Source organism: Drosophila mauritiana, chromosome X, assembly GCF_004382145.1.
Source record: "Drosophila mauritiana strain mau12 chromosome X, ASM438214v1, whole genome shotgun sequence".
Classification (NCBI taxonomy): domain Eukaryota; kingdom Metazoa; phylum Arthropoda; class Insecta; order Diptera; family Drosophilidae; genus Drosophila; species Drosophila mauritiana.
This window is the reverse complement of record NC_046672.1, coordinates 1262193-1268192: the sequence shown is the minus strand read 5'-3', so window position 1 is coordinate 1268192 and position 6000 is coordinate 1262193. Positions and strand designations below refer to the sequence as shown.

At 45.1% G+C, this 6000-nt stretch overlaps 1 protein-coding gene across 1 annotated transcript in view; it reads left to right on the top strand.

The window, feature by feature from the left end:
• Positions 1-6000, top strand: part of LOC117147256 (activating transcription factor 3) — a 32529-nt gene continuing 26529 nt past the window's right edge. The window contains exon 1 of the mRNA XM_033314076.1: positions 1-838. The gene's annotated coding sequence lies outside the window, so the exon portion shown is untranslated. The remainder of the gene's footprint in view (positions 839-6000) is intronic.

Here is a 6000-nt window from a genome sequence, read left to right as displayed (position 1 = left end):
CCGGACTCGAACGCAACGCCGCCACAGCGAGCCGACGCTCCACCAACCCACCCTTTTCCGCTCCACCCCGTTTCTCAGGCACAGCCGTAGCCACATCCACTGGCACTGGCACTGCCGTTCTTATTAGATTTTATGGCGGCTCCGACTTAGAACACAAACAACAAGCACATCGACGGTCGGTCGGTCGGCCGCGCCTTTGGCCGTTTCAGTTGCCATCCGTTTCTTCGTTCTCGCGCCGTTAGAATCGCACTGTGGCGCAGTCGCTCCTCTGCCGACGTCGCTGCCGCTGGCTGACTTATTGGCTTTAAGCGAATTTGAACGTCGCTCGAACTTTTATTCAACGTGTTGGATTCATCGTGTGAGCAACTCTGAATCGCTACAAATGCGCAGCGGAAACTGAAAACTGAAAAACACAAACCAAAAACACAAAACGAAAACACAAAATCCCCCTGAAAAATACAAACTAAGCCCCCTAAATAATCCGCGATACGCAAGTGTTAAATGCGGTATTGAAGAAAAACGTACATAGTAATACATATAAATAATATCGCCTTAAAATCTAAGAGATTTAATAATATTTTTTTGAAGTGTTGAACCCATTAAGTGCTTTAAACGACGACAACAACTACCAAAATGCCTTGCAAAAGCATCACGCTTTAGTGGTACAAAACCAAGTGTTACAAGTCCCCCCACCCACCCTTTTCGCAAAGCCCCCATTCAAAACTGATAGCAAGGGAGGTCCAAACAGGTGTCCGCCTGCCGAAAGGCCAACGAAACGCACCAGCGACAATCAGATGGGCAGAACTGCTCTTGGAGCAAGAGAGAGATTTCTCAGCAGGTGAGACACTGAGCCCCAAAATATCCATCTCGACCCTGCCCCAAGTACGTGACTTTCCTAACACATTTGCGCACACTATTGCAAACTGACCGCAAACAAACAAGGTCTTCGATCCCCCAAACGATATTGCCATCTCTCGTGACTAGGAAAGTTTCCCCGATTCAGGGAACAGTGGCCAAAGGTCCCTCGCTGGTCAGGGTGGAGTTCGCGAAGACGTAACACCCATTGAAATCCCCACGAACCCAAAGGCAAACACTGAATACATTCGTCGGGAATACTCAACTCGAGTACCCACATATCGTTTTGGATTTCGCATTTCACCAATTCATTGGCTCTATTGATAATGAAAGTAAATACGAGCGAGGTATTCGTTGCGCGTAGAATCATTCATTTCTTAATAACCACACTAAAAGACAACTCATTGATTGAACTCTGAAGAATGTTAGTTTGTAATGAATGATAGATAGCACAGACATGAGTTTTTATTTCCCTTTTTAGTAGATCAGATAAGGCGTGGGTAAACTGTGAAACGGAGCCGTCTTGAATTCAATCAAATATCTAAATGCTAAATGCAAAGTGTGCAAGCAATTTCGCCGAAGAAGGCACACAGGCACTGGGGCTAACAGGTGTTTTCCCTCTTTCAGCCGTTCGCTTGCTTTTATTAATCAGCTGCTGTGCTGCAGGCGCACACAGATTCGCACACGTGCACAGGCAATCGCAGATAGCCAAATGCTATAGATACAGATACACAGATACAGCCATTGCCAATTGGATTTATGGACAATTTGGCGAAATTTTGCCGCCCTCCCTTGCCTCCGTTGCTGGATGCATTCATTAATAAATGTTTTTTTTATATTCCACCCCGGCCATTACTGCCCCACCCTGCCAAGTGGCGAACTGGCGGCTAGTCTGCCACCCCTTTGGAATTCTGGCCTCGCAGGCCGAAGGACTTATCCCGAATCGTGTTGCCAGTTGCGCATTTTATCGCCAGCGAATTTATGCCATAGAATTGCGGAACATGCCACACCCCAGTCTGGGGCAACCCCCTGGTTGGCTGTGGGGGGTTGTGCCGAAGGACTGCCCCATGTACAGTGCGTACAATGTGCACGCTCTGTGCCACAGAGCCGCGGAACGAGTGCCAGTGAATGAGCGATGAATGATGCCCATTGTTGGCAGTTCACTACAACAGCCGACAGTCGAAGACGCAGTAGATACAGTAACTGTCAAAGGGGGAGGAGGAACTGGCTGGGAGGGGGTTCTGGGAGGGGGTCTAATGTTCCAAAAAAAGAAAAAAAAAAATATGAAAGAAAACCCGAACCAAGATGTTCGGGACATGTGTGAGCACTGAGCAAAAATCATTGGGCTTTGGTATATTATTGCGAGTTGTATTCAACTTGTATTCCCTTCTTACAAAGATGAAAGAAGTTATAAGGCATTTTCTTTTTCATTTAACTTATTTAGAGCTTAAAAAGCAAAAGTTTTCTTCTGGCACTTGAGCCATTTTTGCGAGTGTCTGAGATCCACTTCTGCTCACAAAAAGAGACAGCTGGAAAGACAGGCGGCTAACGCCCAAATGGCGTTTTAAGCACATAGTGCGCATTAATGAACCCCGACTGAAGCTGGAAGTCTGGGAGTTGGGCTTAGTTTATGGCCTTGCCAGCCAACGAAACGGAGCCGCCGAGCAGCCAACCATATAGCATATACATATGTGCCATCCATGCCATCCCAATCCCAATCCCAATTTTCAGCTAGTCAAGTCAGTCGCTGCCATCCCCGAATACGAATACAAAATCCATTCGATGCGAGCGGAGGTAGCTGTCAAAAGTTGCGGCGAGCGACACAAAACTGTCAGGCGTTTTCGTGAATAATTTCCACAAAAACGTATGAATGCGAGCACATGTGTGCTCCCAAAGCAATGAAAATTGTCACCGCAAGCAAATACAAATACGACAGACCCCTCGAACACCCCCCGTTTGTAGGTGCGCAATGCAAGCGGCAAATGTAAACATTTCATCAGATTTGACCAATACTATATGTATGTACATATATGCTATATAGCAAACATGCACAGATGAGGGACGGAGGTGTGGGGCTGGCTTCAACAAGTAAGCCCCCATGGAACCAGGTGGAATCTAGGTAGAGCTTTCCCCCTTCCTTACGCCGCTATAAGGATGTTCAGACAGCTCCACAGGTGCAATGTTCCCAGTCGTTCCCAAGTACATGAAACTATCAGGTAGTTGTTCTATGTGTAGTAGTCCCAAGCCAAGCGAACGCAACTGGAAATGCCGGCGTGTAATCGTCGGATGAAGGGTAACCAGCGAGGCCCGCATTCGACTGGCAATCAGCTTAATTCGTTCAATTCACTTTTGGGCAAATTGATTAGCCAATTGATGCTCGTACTTAGAGTCTAGCCCTCGCTGCGATTCCCGTTTCCAATCGCAATTCCCAATATAATTCCCGATTCGATGCCGGCTCGCCTACGCGCTTTCTTCGCCCGTTTGGTCGGCCAGTGAATTTTTGTTGAAATTTCGTATGCATTTTGATTTGCTAACGAGTATTTATACATTTATTTATATATTTACCCCGTTCCAAATGAGTGTTAGTTGCTTTTGGGGAGAGAGGGATGGATGGGAGCGGATGGGCATGGGAGTTAGAGCTTGGCCAAAAGCCAAACCGGTTTGCCATTTGTCAACTTGTCGACAGTCCAAAATGCGAAGCCGTAAAAGCTTCACAAATAACAATTCTTTTCAAATGAAACCGAAAAAGAAGCAGCAGGAGAGTAAAGAGAGAAAATACTAGAATAACTAGAGTTGGACTATTCCGCAGACTCGAGTTCTAAGATTCTAAGATAAGAAGATCGTATTGTTAAGAGTATCTATCGCCAGCAATCTAGAACAGCTTTCATTGGGAAAGTTGGGGCCGATTATCCCAAGGCTTTACCAATTTTCCCAAAAATGTTTGCGTATAACCTTTGCCCTAACTTCTCCTTGGCCCCCTCAACCACGCCCCAACCACCCGCCTCCCTTTGCGCACCATTCCCCGCATTCCCCATTCCTATCTGAACATTTGTTTGTTGTTTGTATTTATTGTTTAAAATTCATCACGATTTTTATTTTCTTGTGCGTTCTTTTTTGGCGTACATTTGTTGTTCTTTTTTTGTACAATGTTTTTTGTTAATTTTGTTTTTCGTTTCGTGCGCGTCGTTTTGGACGTCGACGTCGCTGCTTTTAAGCTAACCTTGAAGCACATTAAATTTGTTTTTGGCTCCGCGGCTGCTTTTCTGTTTCTTTTCGAGTGCTGTGCTCACGTTGTTGTAGCTGTAGCTGCTTAATTTCCAAGCACAATAAAAGTAAAAAGTAATAAGAACAGCAGTTACTTCCAGTAAAAACAGCCCAATAACAAGAAGAAGAGGGCCCACCATCATGCACGTACATATGAGGAAATGTGTGACCAACAGTATGTAATATTCCGGTGTGTGCACGGCACTCGAAAGGAAACACATATGCGGTCACTCTAATAGTGCTTTCATACACTTCTGGCAAATAGAACGAAAGGAAAGCAAATAAATAATATTCTCAATTAGCATATTTAATATGTTCGAGCAACTCCAATGGGCAAATCCATGTGATTAAAAGCCCCAAAAGCAAACAGTTTCGGTGATGGGGTATAATGAGAACAATAGATGGGCTTCGGTTTTCTCCTAGTTACACAAATATTAGCCGGAAGAAAGCCCAGTGCTAGCAATGTGAACACATCTGTTTTGGGGATTTTATATTTTATATGGAGGCACCGGCCAGGCCAGGCCAGTCAAATAGCATTTCATGTGGGGTCGGGTTTTGGCTCTCCCCTTCTTCTTCACGATTTTTCGGTTTAATTGTCGAATTTTCGTTCCGTTTTAGATTTAATTTCGTATTTCTCTCCTATTTTTTAGCCTTTCAAGCAGTTCCCGCGTTCTATGTGTGTCTGTCTAGTCTAGCATGTTTTGTCTATATATCGTGTGTTCGTGTTGTTGCTCCAAAAATTACTTAATTGCAGCCATATGTGAGACCGTATTCGAGAGTCCACCCCGTCAGTTCCCCGATTTTTGGCTAAACTGGAAATGTGTCGTCGTTGTTGGTTGTGTAGTCTCTGTATCTACGCATTTCTTGGCCGACTGTATCTGAAGCTGTAGCTGTATCTTCGTATCCGAGTGTGTGTATCTAATTCTAATTTATTTTTGCCAACAAATAATGAGGGGACCGAAAACGAACGCCAAGTTCTTTCTTTATTTTCTTATGTGCTGTAGCTTTTATTTATTTATTTATGCGCTCGCTTTTATTTTTATTTTATTTCACTTTGTCCGTTCACTTGTTCGCTCGCTATTCTATACTTTTTTTTATACGCTGATCAATAAATTACGATTCGTTGACATGCCACCCCCTTTTCGGCACCCCTCGAGGCACACGCACTCCACCACCGCTTTGTGTCACCCTCGCCATCCACAGGACCCGCTCGCTACGGTGAACGTCAGAAACCCAAGGGGTTCACTTTATACATACAATATCATTTCGCTTTAAAAACACTCATAATATAGAACGGCCCATATGTGAATAGATACATATTCAGTCTTTGTGGGCCGTGGGTCGCTTTCATCATCTCATTCTGTCCTCTGGTCATTTCAACTGCACTAAGCGTCATGCTCTGCTGCACCATAATGGCCCAAAACACGGACAGTGGCGGTGGAAGTGGAAGTGGCAGTGGCAGTGGCAGAGGAGAAGCCTACACTTTTGCTTTCGTCGCACGTATTTTGGGAACGACAAACTCAAATTTGAATTGAACTTGAAATGCGACGGCGCTTGGAAACTGTGCCCAGGGACATGGCGGAGGAGATGGACGGGCTCCAAGCGTCCAATCCAACAATCAGTTAGTTGCTTCTCACGCTCGCCAGCGAAAAGGAAGAGAAATAGCTACATAATCGTGTTTTCCAGCCCTCTGAGAAGCGAAGAAGAAACGCAGAAAAAGCAAAGACTTCGAAGCGTGGGCCATTAAAACCCAAATACCCAAATACAAACGAAAACCAACTGCGACTAGAGAGCTTGTAAAGCTGTGGGCGTGGCCATGTTCGGAAATGTTTGCCCTTAATGCCCCAAAAGGGAGATCCCCTAAAAATTCAAGTAGGAATT